General features: G+C 39.9%; 1 protein-coding gene and 1 long non-coding RNA gene across 2 annotated transcripts in view; one reads left to right on the top strand and one right to left on the bottom strand.

Annotated features, from left to right (window-relative positions):
- LOC148225142 (uncharacterized) overlaps positions 1-9,528 on the top strand; it is a 56,798-nt gene extending 47,270 nt beyond the window's left edge. Inside the window, exon 4 of the long non-coding RNA XR_015803145.1 lies at positions 8,642-9,528. This is a non-coding gene — a long non-coding RNA (uncharacterized LOC148225142). The remainder of the gene's footprint in view (positions 1-8,641) is intronic.
- CHN2 (chimerin 2) overlaps positions 1-17,977 on the bottom strand; it is a 157,029-nt gene that overhangs the window by 39,973 nt on the left and 99,079 nt on the right. The window lies entirely within an intron of this gene.

Here is a 17,977-nt window from a genome sequence, read left to right as displayed (position 1 = left end):
TTTCTGGCAAAAAATGGCCCAGTTTCAGGTCTGCTATGCTTGGGGAAGATCTGCCAGCCAGACTGTGGTTTGGGTTCTCAGCTTAATGGCAGACTGCCTGAGGCCCGGGGATCATTAGCTTTCAATATAATTAGCCCATCTATCAGAGAGATTAAACTGAGGCTCAGGCCATCCAGAGAAATCCAAGGAAGTAGTGAGGTGTGAATGCTGAGGGTGTAGGTGTGATGTGTGAATACATATGGTTACTTGGACTCAGTAAAATATTTTTTTTTCTTTTGACTGAAACATTTCAGCCTCAAATACATCTTTTATGAAAAATAAAAAAGAAAAAAACCCCTAAGTATTGTTGGAAAACTTCCAAATATCTCTAACCTGTACTCCTGCTGAAGGAGACAGTGCTTACTGAAAGAAGCAGGACTAATTTAATAAGCAGTGGGCCTACTTTTTCAACAATGAAGATAAAAATAAATATTGAGCAGCTGCCTACTTGACTATGCAGCAGCCACCAGCTTTAATCCATTTGATAGACCGTAAATCTGCATGGAAACCAAAGAACAGTGAAAGTATTTCATATTTATGAATCTATTATATGCATGTAATGTAACATTAACTATTTGTCTTTAGTATGTCTGCATATGTACATATCTTTTGAAATGCTACACACATACTATATATGCATATAATATGCATATCAGTACAGAGCAATCTCTATATCTGAATTTAATTAGTTGTACATATTTGAAAGATGTATTAAAGACAAAAGAAAGACTTGGCATGTTAACTGGAGCCATGCACAGTGAATACTGCCCTCATATACCCACAGCCTGTCTCTAAACTAGACATTATTGTGCTAAATTGTGTACGGGTAAAATATAATAATCAGGATAGTTCATCAGAAATATGCAAATATTTATACTTTTGAATGCAACATTTGGATGTTACCTTCCTGCACCTTATACAACTGTATTTTATAGTAGTAGATATATAGGGGAAAAGTATAGCATTTAGAAAGACTGATCACATTTTTTTCACATGGATCTAAGTTCAAAGTCAAATAAAAAGAAAGATTTTTTTTTAGCAAAACGTGACATCTATCCTTCCTGCATACCTTTCAGATGTTATTGTTTAAAAAAAGATTGTGCAAAGAATCATGCAACTAAAATAGGAAACTCCAGCAGCAGCAGCTTCATCAGTGAATGTGTTTGGTAAGAACCTAAACTGTTTACCCAAGAAAGATAAATTATCTTTCCCTAAAATGGTACCAGCAATCAGCAGAATTTATTAGAGCTAGTATCCCTTCTCAGCCATCAGGAAGAGCAGTACTTTACATAATTTAAAATGCCAATGAGGATGTGAATTTTTTTTTTCTCATGTAGCCTTTGCATGACTCTTCCCTGCTTTACCACCTCCAGCATGAAGGAACTTCCCAGCCATTTGCTTAGGAGCAAACCTGGAGCACCCACCAGAGGCTGTGCACACCAGGCTGTAGCCACCAGCCTTCTCTTCTTGGTGAGGGCAGGATATCCAGAGCACCCAGCAGCTTCACTGGGCTCCCTGTGATTCACTTCTACCCAGTGGTTCTCCACCAGCATTGGGAACTTTGCTTCTCCCATTTCCTTCTAACATTTAAACTTGGCAGGCTACAGAAACATCTGCTTGGACAGGTTTCTGAGACTGGCTGGATTTTGCAAAGTGAATAGCAATGAAGAGTACCAAGCAAGACTGACCTGCCAACATCATCATCTTTTCGATTTTGGTGTTTAATTGGTTGGCTGGTTTTTTATCTCCCTGAAAATACCATTCCAGCTGTAGGCCATGCTTAGGCTTTACTGTGGATCATCTACTATGTTTTTGGTTTTGTAAAACAAGACCTGTCGCAGCTGGGCATGAAAGATAAATTGTTTACAAATAATAGATAAATAAATACAGCACACAAAGGTTCATTTTACCCTACTTCAGGCAAACCTCAATTGATTACAAGTTTCTAGGAAAAGCAACTAGCTTCCTTATTTATACATAAAGTGCCTAGTACACATCAGTGCTACTAAAGAAAAAATATATTCATAAGAAGAGAAACTATTAAGAGTATTCCTCAGGATATCTATGAGATGAGCAGATACTTGCTTCTGGGTGGTGGGAAGTACTTTCCATTTTATTCGAATATTCTGACTAAAAAAAATTGCTTCTAACAACCACAAAGACGGTTGTTACCCTTAGTGGTAAAAAATGCTCTAATCAGCCATATTATGCTCTTAAAAAATCATCAAACATTCTCTGTGTCATTTGTTTTATTTGTTTCTTCCCATGACTTCACAGAACAAACCAGTGGCTATTTTTCCATCACACTGACTTGCACTCAGCAAACAGCTGATTACTCATTGTCACGTATGTAAATCTTTGAAGTGCAAAGCAAAGGAAAGAACATCCTTATTTATTTCTAAAGTGAAATCCCAGCATCCAGCAGAATTTTAAAACTGATTTTTCTAGGGCAATACCTCTTTCATCCTTCCAATGCTAAATATTAAATAAGAGAGATCTGCCTTAATTCAAGCTGAGCTCTGACCCTTGAAGTCTTATTATGCTGTCTGTGTTTACACGAGCACAGACTATTTTTCTCCAAGCTAGTTCACATCACGCATGTTCCTTTCAAACTCTTCAGAATCCAGAATATTAATGACCCTCCCTTCCCTCCTGGCTCGTCAGGGAATTGGGAAGCTGTGGAGTCTGGATGCTGCACAACAGTTTTTATCAGAAAGCTGGTATTATTCCTGGTTCATTGACAAGAGGCTGACTCGTTATATTAATCTTTTCTCATTTGTGGCACCTAATTGGAGTTGCAGCTTGCATTTTTAAAATAAAATTTAATAGGCTATATTATTTCCTATATTTAGGTAACAGATCCCACTAGTTTCACCTGCACTTACTCAATACTTCTGCAGAATCTAATTTGTGCACTCAGTAGCAGAAGTAGCCTCATTAGCCTCTTAACATGTTTGAACTATTTGCCAACACAAAATGAAGGCTCTGGGCAGGGATGTGATCCAGCCTATTGTGCAACTTTCAACCAGTTCCATCACTGCAGTAGACTTCTTTTTTCATTTTCATCACATGCCTTTCACTTCCATAAATAGCTGGGCAAAGCTGCTTGCCCACAGAGCCACCCACTCACACACAGCCATGACTTAATAGTCATCAAAAAGTGGAAACAATTGAAGTAGTAGCCAGCTAGAGCTGTGGCATTCAGGGGAAAGCAAAGTTTGGAAATTCTTCTTATTTTTAAACTGCTTGAACTGAATGCAGGGGAAGCAGCATGTTTAGCTATATAACAATGCTGCTTTAGTGCAGCAAAGGTTCTCCAGTGCACTGAGTGAGGCAGGAAACTCACACAAAAGAAGAGATCCTGTAACTGAAACTTCCCCCATCATGTAAATGCACAGCTGAGGTTGTACTGGTGACCCTCTGTCAGGCATTTCTTATCTTAATTTTGTGCCTTCAAAGGTCTTTTAATATTGGCTCTTTAATCTAATTTCTTTGGACTCCTGCAACAATGTGAATCCCTTTCCCAAGCTAAAAGTGTGAGCTGGGGAACCCCAATAACTTCAACATGGTTAATTGCTCAGTCTGGACCAAAGCTTAAAAAAACAAGGACAGACATCTGCGGTATGAGCCAGCACAGCTCAACATAATAACTTTGTGGATGGGTCAATCATAGGAAGAGCATAAGAAATCAATGAACTTTCACAATTTTTTTTCTGACAACAGGACAATTATGAGACTATGCATCCAGAATTTTTAAGTCCTAAAAGGGAAAGTGTTGTGTATTGGCCAACCTCAGGATCCTTCAGACTCTATCTGTTAAACTGAGCAATTTGTTGGAGCTGAGCCTCCACCACAATGAGTTGGCATTTTTTTACCAGAAAAATGCTGTGTAGAAAAGCTCCCAATGAACTACATTAGCTGGAATCTTCTGTGTGCTGTCAAAAGCTTGTACTTTCCCTCAAACTCATCTGAGTAGTTTTCAAAAGTCAGAGAAGAAAATCCAGCTTTACACATATGTGGAAACCTCCCAGCCAAATGGCTGAGGCTGAGCAGAAGAATGTTTTTTGGGCCTTTTTCAAATGGAGAAAATCCTGTATTTATCCCTCTGCACAACCAAGACAGCAACTCACTGGGAGAACAATCCTGCTGAAGAAAAGAAGGAAGCTCAATCTCTCTTGGAAACAGGGCAATCAGAAAAATGGAGAACAAGTTTTAGAAGTAAAGAGAATTTTAAATCAGACATTTAAAACAAGCCAAACCTAGAGGATGCCATTTGATGCATATTTTTCTGATGTATTTTTTTCTGTATTGCTGAGCGCTCGTAACTCCACACACGATTTGGGAAACTAGAGTTTGCAAACTGGTTCAGAATAGATTTTCCTGAATGATTCTAGTGTCTACTCAGCTACAAAGACAAGACCCACTCTGGAGGTCCTTCTCACCACTCTGCGAGGAGGCAGGGTATGTTCCTTAGCTGGGGACCTAACTCCATCACAGAAAGGTGATGCCCCTTTCACCCAGAGCCCTCGTTTCAAGGGAAGGAGGTAAAAATGAGAAATTTCTCAGAGATCTCTGATAGATGAGGAAAAGAAAAGAGATTCCCCCAATTTTATCTGCTGTAGGTAAATATAGGGGCTCTTTGCCCCTCCCAAACTGCTATTCCCGGGAGCTAAAGGCAGGAGCGATTGTTCTCTTCCCCTCAGTCCACTTGAAAAAAAGTCTGGGAGCCAGATGCTACTCAACTGTGTGAAAAACAGCTGGAGTAAAACCCATTTTTTCCTCCTGTAAAAATACCAGCCACCTTTTGGAGAGGAAGGACTCACCCTCCTCACAATTTCAAATGAGCAGGTCTCAGACTTTTGGTGAAGTGCCCAACTCACCCACAAACACATTTTTCTTCCAGCAGCTATTGAGCAGTGAAAATTGCGGTCAGCTACACCTGTGGTATTTAGGGAAAAGCAAAATTCTGATTTTTTTTTAAGCCACCTGAAGCCAATCTGTGAAATATAATAAGTTGGCAAGTCACAAACAACCAGAAGCAGGCTGTGTGGCACTGGTTGAAACCAGTGGAGCCCCTGCAGCCATGCATTTAGCAGACAGAAGTATGTTTACAAAGATAGGGTGGAACAAAAGGCAGAGGTGTATCTTATCACTACACTTACACTTCCAGGAAGGTAAAAATACTCCTGGAAACTGTATCTATGGAGCTTAAAAATGTTATTAAAAATAAAAAGTATTATCAGCTTCAAATTAGCCAGGCTGCCTTAGAAATGTGATTGCAGTGTATGCCAATCTCTTTTGCCACTTGCCCTGACTATCTTTTGAACCAACTGACTGATTTTAGCTGAAACTGATGGAGCAACAGTCTGAGTATCATGAAACTTGATAGCCTGATTAAGGTGAGAGCTGTGGTCTGAGCTGCTGTGCTCCCTCCTGACCAGCCTGGCAGCAATGCCTCCAACCGCCTCCTTTGCAGGTGGTGAAAGGAAAAAGAAATAAGGGGAGAAGAGGGTAGAGGAAGGAGGAATGGAGGTGAGGGATGGATGTGTGAAAGGTCTGGAGGGATGGCTGGGCTTGCTGAAGTGGGAGTGCAGTGTGCAGAAAGAGCACAAATGAGGAGGGAACCCAGGCAACTCCAATGCTCACAATAAAAAAACCAAAACAACCCTTTATAACTGGCTCCGAGTGTTTTGTGTCAACCAGAAATATCTGGAATTGCAGAGATTTATTCTTTTATGTATTAATAGGTTTTAGTGCTTAAAATTTCAAGGCATTGCATATCTTTGCAATGGGACTCCCTTTAACCCCTTTGCTGCTGGTTCTTCTCGCATCTTCTGTGCTGCGGCAGAAGGTGACAGTTTTCCTCTGCTGTGCCGGTGCTCCATAGGCAGAAACCAGGGTATCTGTGTTGGGGTTTCTGAAGCATAAAGTGGGAAAAAGCCAAAAGAAAGACTTTTTCTTGTCCTGGGAAGGCAAGAAGGGAAATAATGAGGAAAACTAAAGGTGGCATGAAGTGGTTTTTAGGATGATAGTTTAAATAAAGGAAATGAAAATGATTGAAGGAAAAACCACAAGGTTGGGGGGCAGGGAGATATTTCAGTGCATCAGACTGGAGACAAGTCTGTTGGTTTCTCATGTGATGTTTTGACCAAGATCTCTCTCCTTAAATTATTAGAGTGTTAAGGTAAAATTCCTGATGCTTCTGAGAAACAATTTTATATAGCAATTGAATTTGCAACCTTTGCTGCACTTTATCACAGCTGACTGGGGTGAAAGTTGTCATTGCCTCCAAGATTACTCAGAGCAACACCTGAGAACTTTGCAGGCAGAATCCCAACACAGAATCCCAATTTGAGACCTAAAATGTTGAGGCTCAACATGTTTGTTTGCTGGTGGGGAATATAAAAAGCTGAGAAGAAACACAAAGCAGGCTGTGTTCTCAGTCAGTCTGATCTTTTTGGCTCCCAAAGAACAGGCATATTTAGGTTTTCTTCATGGAGCAGCTCTGAATTGTCCTTTTTCAGTCTGGATCCACCTGATGTCAGTGATCTTTCTCCTCTTCCTTCCATGCTCCTCTTCTAAAAAAGCTACATATAAAAGAGCATGTCTCCTGACAAGCATCTGCTTCAGGGAAGGAGACCAAGTCATCTACTGGGTTAAAAAGCCTTTCATACACCTTTTCTGGGCATCCTTCTCCCTAGAGTCTCAGGAGAGCTCCCATTTTCACTCTGACTTCTGAAACAAGTCAGCAAGGGCTTGAGCAGCCTTATAGAGACTGTCTGTCCTGATGTTGCTCTGATTAATCCTGCTATGACCAACACACTGTTTCTTTAGTTAATAAGGAAAAAAAGCTGAGATTGCCACACACTTTATGTCATATACGAAAATACTTCCCAATGAGGGTTTCCCACAACCACCCTGGAAGGCCCTGAGGAAGTTAAAATGGGCAATGACAACAGCACCAACACTTTTCCCCTATTTATGTAAATGAGCACACACTAAAAAAAGGTGTTGTTTCTCCAGACAAAAAAAAATAATATGGATATAAAATTTCTTAAAACTTACTGTTAAAAAAAAAAGTGTGTATTTCACAAAAATAATGCTCAAATTCCTCAGTTCCTGCTTTTGGCAGGCAGATCTTACACCAGCCTCAAGCTGATATAAGCTGTTGGAGAACCAGATCCAACAGTTTCTTAATCTGGAACTTGTTTTGCTTTACGTAATTTTCACATTCATATATTAGTCGTATTCAACATCTACATAATAGTTATGGTATCCATTTGGGGCCAAAAAGAATTAGTTTAATTTTTTTAATAATAAATATTCTACCTTTAAATGATGATAAGCACGTTTATCACAATCTCTAGGTATTTTAAAGGGTTGCTCCTAAAAATAAATTCCGTGGCTTAGCTGGATCCAACTCTTTATTATATATATGTCTGTAATACACAGCCATTTTGTACTGAATTTGGAAGACTTCTTTCCACTTGTTGCTGTGCCTTCAATGTCACTTATGACTAAAGACAGATAAGAAAGCAATTTCTGTATATCCCTCAAAAATTCCCACGTTTGATCCTTGAGAGTTTGTTTAGAAATGTGTATATGTTGTTTAAAAGAAAAGGGAAGTCAACAGACACTAAGATCTGCCCAGACATATTTATTTCTTATTTTTGATGCTTTTTCTCATTGCTTCTCTGGAAGTGATGTCACTTGTCAGAAGAAATTACTAATGCTCTGTTCCTTAGTAGCAGCAATAGGAAATCCCGTTTTTATCACGTGTTTCTCTTTGCAACAGAATCTGGAAAAACCTGTGCAAAATTATTTGTCATTTCACCCTTTTAAAAAGATTCATGTTGCTAAAGAGGGAGCGAGGCTTATCTTCAGGCTAGTATCCAAACAGTGGGAAGGATTTGCAAATATCCAGTGGGAAGAGGTATAAATAAAACCTGGTGCTACACACTCTTCCTTCTCTGGGATTAGGCTACCACAACACAGCTACCATATTTATCATGTTTGGTCATGCCACAGAGAAGCAAAGGATGGGACAGTACATCAGAGCTTGGTGCTGCCTGTTCCCAAGGTCCAGACACTTGGATTTCTTCTTCTAACTATCAGCAGTGGCCTACTGCTGGTGTTTCCCCTTCACTGAAGGGTGGCAATGGCAGCATCTCAATGTCTGGTATCCTGGGGCAAACTGCTGGTGACTCTTTGTAGCAGCTGGTAGATGGGGCTTCCTAAAAACCCAGTAGTTCCATATCCCTGCTGCCCATCAGCTCAGGAGTGCAGAGGGTGCAGTTACCAGTCACTGCCTCTCCTGCCCCTCTTGCCTGGTGGAAAAGGCTGAAGCATAGTGGTGACTGCAGTACTGGAAGACAATGTTCAGTTTTATTGCCTGTCCCTCCGAACAGAGCAGCAGAACTTCTTCTGAAGTGACAGCACAGCACTTGCATTTTAAACAAATATAAAACAGAGAAAAATTGATTACTGCTGTGGGACACATACAGACCACATCTTTAGATTGAACAATAGTTCTTTGTTTTGAAGTGTCTCCTTCAAAAGATGTGAAATCTAACCACATCCATGGTTTTAACTTTTTTTTTAGGGACTGTATTTCAAAATCACTCTCCCCAGCTTCTGGCTTGGACAGTCTCATTTGTCAGAACAAGTCCCCTGGACTCCTTTATTACACCACCAAACGTTCTCAAGCTTGATTTTGAGAAGAAAAAAGTAAAGCCCTGTAAAAGCAAGTAATTAGACTGAACAGAAGGGCCCAAAGCTAAGGAAGGTAAAGCTCAAAGCACCATTACCAGAGATACACCCATGAGGCCTCAGCAAAGTCACAGATGTGGAAGCTGCAAAATGTTTAATGGGAAAAAGAGCACTGTATTTACTAAGTCTCTCCTAAGCACACAATGTGAAATTTTACTCAGAGGTGAAAAACTGAGGTAGTGAGACCTGTTGAACCAAGGGATGAACTAAGAGCCAAAAGCTGCTGCATTGGAACCTTTGCTCCTATCTCACTGTCCACAGCCAAAGGCTCACCACATCCCTGTACTGCTATGCTTAGATGCAAATCACATGCTTGTCTACACATCTGAGGGAAGATTTATTAAAGTCAGGGGAATTTGGAAATTCAGGCTTTGGCAACTAAACCTGATGAAATCTGCAGCACTATCTCTTCTGTATTTGTTTTATGCTTACCTACAGAGATGTATTAAAAATTCTGCAGTTTTTAGATCCAGAAGCCTGAACTATCAAGATATCTATAAAAGTGTAATTAAGGCAAAATGTTTTGACTTTGGCCTTGTGCCACAGAAGAACGTTCAAGGAAAAAGGCTGATGACTGAGAACAGTAAGCAATTTTTTCAAAGCCTTTTATGTCACTTCTGCTATTGTTTCTGTCTTTCATGGCTCTGTAGTTTCTTCACAATAGCTGTCTTTTCTGCATTTGCCACTGAGATCAATAAAGAGATGTTAATTAAAAGAAAATCTGCTGGAGGTTGTACTTTTCTACTGGGATTTATCACGGTCTTTGGCAGCAACACCTCACTGGTCCTGACTACAACACCAAAATAGGCTTGGCCTTGGCTTGTCATGGAGACATGCTTGGGTACAGCCCTGACCTTTAGTGACAGTTCCACTAGCACACGTGTGCCTCCTTAACATCCCCCACCACATGCCCTCCTCCACAGACCGACTTCTGTGAGCTGCTAGGTATACAAAATACCTGGTGCATCAATATTACTATTCCAAATAAACCAGCATGAGACCGTATTTACAAAACAACTCTGATTACCACGGCCACTGACACATCACTCTTCAACAAGACAGGTCTGCACTTCTGTCCTAAAGCCACTGTTTGTGCATCTTTGCTTTCCTGCTTTCCTTTCTGTGAATTGAAGAAAGTGTCCACATGTAAAGTCTCTTGTGCAATTGCAGTGGAGATAGGGTCTTAGTGAAGCCATGAGGAGAGATCTCACCAGCTGCTGAGATACCAACATTAATTCATGGCTACATACAGAGGTGAAGGGCAGAGAGTGAAGAACTTGCCCATTATTTGGCTAGCAAATGCCAATCACAACAACACAACAGGTTTTCAGTACAGAGGTCTACCAATGGACCAATTGGGCTGTGTAAAAATGGCAAGGCAGACTAATCAGCTCAATAATATGGATTCAAGTTCAACAGAATGTGCAGTGCTAATGGAGGGAGAAAAGCATCCTCTGATGCTCTGTGTGATGGTTACTTTCACCAGGTTCAGAGAAAGCAAGCCAAAACCACCCCCCCCAAAAAAAGACATCCTGCTGAAAATAGAACAGTTCAATGCTCATTACTGTGCATTTTTCCTGCACCTGTGTGTGGGCTGAGAATCCTTTTTACTAAGTTTCTTGCTTTTTAAATATATCACAAACACATGCATAGACAAAACATGAGGCATAGACCTGTCAGAGGCAGACTAATGTCAGCACTTCAGCCTCCTGGCTGTCAGGTCTGATTCCAAATAACCTTTTGTCTTCTTATTCCAACTACTAAATTACAGATCAAGTGAAAAATGTAATTATACCCCAAAAGGCCATGGATAGCATCTTGGAATACAGTAAATTGTGAATGGAACAACAATAATAAAATGATAAACTAGTATTACCTGTGGTGCATGGCTAATCCAAAATGCTCCACAGTCCCACATGAGCTATTATAGAACTGTTTCCTACTTGCAAATTTCTCCTTTTCAGGGATACAAACCATTCTTCCCACATCCCCTCACTCCCCTGGCTCTTTTTTAAACCTTGTGAAAAATACATCTTCCCTGTTGCAATAAATACTCAGTTATACTGTTATTGAATTTTACTGTACTGGCTTTTTTCCTTGAGGATGATGCAGAACTTGTGTTTTCTAAAGTCATATGAAGCTGAGAATATCATGACTTATTTTCTATGTACAAATTTATCTGCTAAATTTTTACAGAAGGAAAAAATACGAAGAATTTATAGGAATATATTCTTGTCTCAATTGTCTCTGATAATGCTATATTAGATTGGAAGTGCTATCAAAAACTGAATTAACTTCTTTTTTAATTTGTTTATTGGAATATTAAAAATTCAAGGACTTTCTCTGCATTCTTGCAAACATCACTAAACACACAACTATCCAAAATACTAAATTATTCTCAGCAGCACCTGACAAGACAAAAGTAGGTGGTGGTGTTAGAGTGCAAACCCCACAGTTGTTAAGCCAATTTATATATAGTCAGAAAGGCTGCTGATGGCTGAAATTTTTGATCTCCTCTTTCTTATTAGTGTCATTATTCTTACCCTTATTCATGTACTTGTACTCATGTTTTAAAAGGAAAATAGGCAGTAAACTGGAAAAGTATTAATGTTTCAGCTACTGTCCCTTTATTTGCAGTCTTCTACCTCAAATACAACTTGCAGAAGAATCGAGCTGCCACCTCCATTTGCAGACACGAATATTTATTACTCCACAGACAGCTCAGGCTGTGCTTGCTCAGGAGGCTGGCTCAGCACAGCCCCAAGGCACTGGGCCCTGGGGATGAGTATCACAACACACTGGTCCACATTCCTAGTCCTGTCCTAGTCCTCTAATGGGACAGCAATGTGCCTCAACCCATGGCTATGCAGGCTTGCTCTCATTTCAGCTGGGGCAGCACCACACCTTGTTCTGAGAGCATACACTGTGACCTACAAAGAAAGGAAACTCTACAGGTACCCTAGCCACCTCTTTCTTCTTTATATCTGCAAGGTCAAATTTAGCGAGAAATAGAACAAAGGAAATTGGAGAAAGCTTTGCATTTTCTCATTAAATTCAGCGTCTCTAGGTGGATGATACAGAGTTTGTACACTGCTCGCACGTGGAAAAGGAAACAAGCCATGGAATTGAGAGCTCATTAAAAAACCACACATGGAAAAAATCCCTACAAAATATCATGTGGAAGTTATATGAATCCTGCATTGAAAGCAGTGTCTCATAAAAAGCAAGTTATATCACATGATGACTCGGTTCTGTTCAGCTGGGATTCTGCCATCCCACAAAGAAACCACAATCAAGAGTTTTCTCTTAATTCCTAGTACTTTGAGGTCTATGAGAAACCAAATCAGGTGAATAGCATCCTTGAAAATACTCTCTTTAGTCCGATCTCTGGCAGTATACTTACATTTCAGCCATTATAGAAGTGCCTTAAGCTCTGTCTGCAAATTCACTTGGCTTCAATTTCGGCAATGCATTATAGACCAGATGGATTTAGAAAAGTCCACTGATTGGACTGATCAAATTAAAGGAAGGGGAAGAGAGAAATAAAGGAAAAATATTTTTTCTCTACTTCCTAAAATATATAAAGAAATAGAATTAATTTATTTGAAACAATTTCCCAGGTGTCTCTCTATGTATTTAGGTTGCAAAACACCACAGATTTTTTTATGAATGCAGCCTGGCAGCAGTCAGGGATCCAGCCATGGACATGCAGGACAGCTGCTCACTGTCCAAACTATGTGCTGCCCTATTAAGGTTTTCCTGAGGCCTGCAAAAATAACAGACATAAAACCCCTTACAGAATATGGGCACCAGAACTACTGAAAAGGGAAACAGGCATAAATTCATCTTTGTGGTACAAACCACAACAACTCTCCTGATGCCAGAGCACAGATGCTTTGGCCACAGGTTTGATGTCCTACAGCAAGCTGTTAAAATCATAGAATCACAGAATCATAGAATGGCTTTGGGTTGGAGGGGACTTAAAGATCACCTAATTCCAAGACCACGCATGTCTGGGGCACACCTAGTGTTAATCAAGGAGAGATCTATCCCCATAACCTTGTTTCTATGGCAAAGTCTATTTTCCACACTCCTCAGCACTGGCATAATGAGCACACCCCTGCATATTCAGCTCCTTTTTTATATGGCCAACATTGTTTGTACAAGCTCACACTCTACAGGTAAAATCAATTCTGTCAGCTCAGGTCCATGCGTGAGTTACGGCAAAGCAGACTGACAGACAATAGGATTCACCCCAGAATTTTGGCTGGTGGGGCACCTACAACTTCCTTCCAGGGAGAGCTGCAAAAACCTGTGCAATCAGCAATATGAGTATCTCCTGCATGAACAAAGTTTATCTTCACAGTATCTGCAGTTAGTCCAAAGGATCTGTTTGTCAACTTAGAGCAGACATACTGAACAGTATTATTTTGGCAGAGGCTAAGTGCTCTGCCCTGGTGATGACTGTGGCCCTGGCTTTTCTCAAGGATGAACTGTGTGAAAAGGCTTTTTTTTCACACAACAGAAGATGGCTGCACTTATTCTTTCAGCAACAGAGAAGCAACATCATACATTAAAACTGCAGCCTGGCTGATGTAAAACGTGTCACACAGACATGCAGAATAAAAGCATATTTTCTGCCAATAAGTATTTAGCCCTAACCATTGGATGCCATTACTTTAAAATCCCAGTTCTGAAATAAAAGCTGTGCTTTTCATTCACATAAGAAGAAATGTTCTCTTAATTTGATTTTTAAATGATATACATATATTATATATATATATAAATAATATATACATTATATATTCCCACATTAGCTTTACAGATAAATAAAACAAGTAAACCATATGATGTCTTTGCATATTAACCCCTGTCACTACATAAATCCTCTGAGACTGGACTCTTCTGTAGGACCATCTCCATGTACACACCTATTCCTCAGAGCACTGCATTTCACAATTTCTTTTAAAACACAAGTGACTTTGAGAAGCTAAAGACTAACTCTAAGGCTGAAGTAAGCAATGGTATTGTTGTGCCACGTTTTTTAAGAACAAGATGAATGCTTGTTGTCAAAAAAAGGCATCAGGTGGTCATGTTCCCATGAAACCACTCATTGCACAAGCACAAATGGGTGTCAGCAGTGCAAGATACCCTAATTCAGTCCCCAGAAACTCTTAAGTAAACATGCCACCTAGTGTTTAATTGTGACAATTTCATTCATAAATCATCTTAATTGATTCTTCCCAAGCTGTTCCCTGCAAGTCTAGGTTTATAGAGTCTAGGCAGTTATCTGGAAACTCTTTCTCCAGATTTGCCCCTTCCTCCCCTACAAAAAGCCCTGTCTCAACTTCTGTTTTTTTCCGAGAAACTCTGCCAAGATACACTCCCAGCCCATCTTTCTTTTTTGAGGAGCCTACAGCTCAGACTGCCCTGAGCAATGCAGAAGGCACTGAAAACTGACCTCAGAGGGTCATCCCCGCTGTCAAGGTCCCAAACAAGCCTGACAGACTTCAGAAACGCTGCCTTGTACCACCAGCCAAATGGCACCTGGCACAGAGTTCCCTCATCTCTATGCCTAAAGGTACTGGGCAGAATTATTCTGGGAAGGTCAACCACAATTTCTAGCTTACAGCTTGCCAAAAGTGGATGAGTCACCAAAGCTATAGGTACTGCTTTGATGGATGGAACCAGCAGAAAATCAGGGAAAGATGCTTTCAAAGTATAACATCTTCAAAAGCAGTGAAGAAAATTTCTCTTGAAGCCATGGCAATCTCCTCCTTCATCACCTCCAGCCCCTGCTTAATCGTGACAGACCTGGCTTAAATGCAAACAACCCTCCTGAAAGAAGAGCTACTGCCTGTATGTGGCTTGGCTCCTTTCTATGCACTTAAAACCTGCCAAATTCTCCTCTTAAAAATTCTAATTGAGATTCTCTTGATGTTTCTGTCATGGACTCTCATTATGTTCCTAGGGATTAAATTTCTACACTGAGCGACATCATAGCACAAACTGTCCTGAGTTTTTTGGTAATGTCCTGTTTGCATTTTTTCCAGATCAATAAAAATCTTAAATGAAACTCCTGTTCCTGCAGTACTTCATCAGCCACTTTCCCTCAGCTCATCAAGTTGCTGTCTATCTCTATTCTTTGCTTGAAATTCCTCTACCTATTTTTGGTCCGTGTAACTATGTTCATGAGCCAACCAAATTTGAATTAATGTCAAGAGTGCAGTTTCATGAGAGATTGTACTACTTTACTAAAAATCCAATTATTCTGCATCTGCTGCATTCTTTTCACTCAGTACTTTTGTAAATCTATCAAAAAGGCAATCAAGTCTAACTGGCAGCATTCCTTCTTTATAACTCATGCTGATGACTGTGCACAGTCCCACTGATCTCCAGGGCTGAGAATGAATTAAAAGGAAAAGCCCACTGTTACCATTTGTACTTGTCACTCCACAGCATCCTCTTTTCCAAGTATGAGCAGTTTTTACAACTGGTTCCCGAACTCTGTAGTCCAACCTCAGCTGAGAACAGTCAACAGCACGTGCTTCACTGTGGCCACTACCAGCTGTCCTCCTGCCCAAGCTGCTGCCTCCTCCTGCCTGGCAGAGCCATCGTGCTCTATTAACTGAGACTGTTAATTATTAATGTGTTAACTGGCTCTGCTGCTGACCCAGCCTTAAGGTGACCAGGGAGATAGCTGCACCTGGATTCCCAGTATCTCAGGTGCAAGGATGTGGCTGGTAACCTGTCTCTCTGCAGTGAGAGACCAGATGAAAAAGCCTTGGACACCAGGATTGTGGCTGCAGTTATTGCCTCACTAGTGCAGTGCCAATTCTGAACTGAAGGCTGAATGTTCCCTTCTCCCAGGGGGAGGAATCAAATAACCAGTCCTTAGCTACTTTAGTACATTGTCTTCATCTAGCCAAGATGAATTAGAACCTAGATAATATATTTTCAGACACAGAAAACCGCAGAGAAATAAGACTAGAAGGTACTGTGAGATGTTTTTCTCCTGCCTGCCTCAGGTATCCATGCTATCTGTGCCATTTCTGCCAGATGTTTTCTAGTATGTTCCTATGCCTTCTGATGAGGGAGGTTTTGTCACCCCCTCAGGCACTCTAGCCCAGCATTTCATTATTCTTTCTTTTCTCCCTTAATAGCTAACCTGCAATGCTCATCACTGTATTTCAGTCCTATCATTTCTTGTCATATTCAGTATGAACACAGAGGACAGGTGATTTTTTTCCTTCTAATTAGCCAAGCCAGTGTATGACCTAAACATGCATCACTTGGAATACTTATTTTCTAATCAAAATATAAAGGAAAAACACTACTCACAACTTAAATACTTTTTTTGACATCAATTCCAAGTCCTTCACTACCAGAAATTCATCTCTCTCCTATATTTAAGAAGTTAAACACTTGTCTTCCAATATCAAAATATGGCAGTTTAAAGGTGCTTGTAAAATTTTAGTGCCTATATCCTACACAGTGTCTCAAGATTTATGCAAGATAATCAAGTATAGATTTCTACTTTAAAAATGCCTTCTCATTTTCCAGTGGCTAGACAAATGAAATGTTTATGCTGAAGGCTCCATCCCAATCCCTGCGGAAGTTTGTTCATATGAATTTAATGCCATCAAACTGTGTAAAGAGTACAAAAGCCAAGATAATATACCCTCACATAAGCATTTATTTCTAGTACATCAAACTAAGCATGGTTTTTATGCAACAAACATTTATCTTTAGTAGAATTATTAATAAGCTCATAAGAGGAACATAACCAAGAGAAAAGGATTAATTTATGAATTTGGTAGAGCCTACCTGCAGATACACTGTACTGTACTTGAAGAGACAAGTGGCATTTGCCTTAGGAGTACTATAAGCACTTCTGGTGTATTGAATAATTTTTAGTACTAAACTGAAATTCTCATCTGAGAAGCTATGGTGTTCACATTGCTTCCATTTGGCTGTCTTTCAAAAACACTGGATTGGAAAACACTATGGTGGTAAAAAACTTGGTATTTATCTTTGCTCCATATGCTTAGCAATGTCCTGAATTGCTCCAAGACTCAGTAAAATCCCTGGGGGTCTTCCCCTTAATCCAGTAGCGTTTGGATCAGATTACACCCATTGCATCATGTCATTTGTGTAAATCAGTATTGTCTCCAACTTACAAGCTCTCTTCAGGCATAATTATATCACTTATTCTGCTTAAGGCAAAAATAATGAATTCTAAGCTGACGGTAATAACACAACATAAGCCAGGATCCTGGAGAGATGTTAACAGTTCAGGGAAGCAATGTAAGCAAGTACTTTGCTATGGAGCCTCCCTTTCTCTTGATTCCCTCAATTTCCACTACTGTTATAATCGATAAAAATTATTCCTTTCAAAACTCCTTGTTTAACCAGGCCAAATATTAGGTAATAGTTAGGAGTGCCACAGCCAACTACAAAGCACTGTCCATTTTCCTGTGTCTAAACACAGACAGCCAGAGGGAAGGAATTCAAACAGACACTTTCCACAATTTTACATTGGTAGCTTTCTTATCTTTATTTCTTATATAGTGTCTATTTTATATTTATGATGTACTAAATAAACAAAAAGCTGCAGAAACACAGCAAAAAAAAAAACAAACAAAAGAATGCCAACGCTAAAGGGCAAAAGAAAATGATCCGCCTAATACATTTTTGATATGATGCTGTTTGTAATTTGAAATACAAATTTATTAAAATATCTATGCTGGTAGACCTATTGTATTAATATAAACTCCTCCTTGCTGTGCTGCAATACCAGAGTATTCTGGATGGAATCACTCCTGAATTGCTAACAGTTATTTAAAGAAGAGAGTCAGCTATGTAGTTAAATACTCATGTCAAGGCACGCTACAATTAAGTACGTACATGTGGTAACCTGTGTGTAGAATACTACTCTTGCAGGACAAGCCTGAGTGACTGATGAAAGGAATTCATTACTCCCCAAGTCATTTTGATGTATTAGTTTGTTGCTTCTAGCAGCAAAAATGCCACACACCTTTTATCACTGCACGTATTACTTAACCCTGCAGATAAAGGCCACCTTTGTTTACAGGATTTATGTTGCTTTTTATCAGTGTGGTGTCTGAGCATCTTCTGGGAAAAATTAGTACTGCCAGGGAGAAGCCCC

Source organism: Sturnus vulgaris, chromosome 1 (genome assembly GCF_052056855.1).
Source record: "Sturnus vulgaris isolate bStuVul1 chromosome 1, bStuVul1.hap1, whole genome shotgun sequence".
NCBI classification, from domain to species: domain Eukaryota; kingdom Metazoa; phylum Chordata; class Aves; order Passeriformes; family Sturnidae; genus Sturnus; species Sturnus vulgaris.
This window is presented reverse-complemented; position numbering and strand designations above follow the sequence as displayed.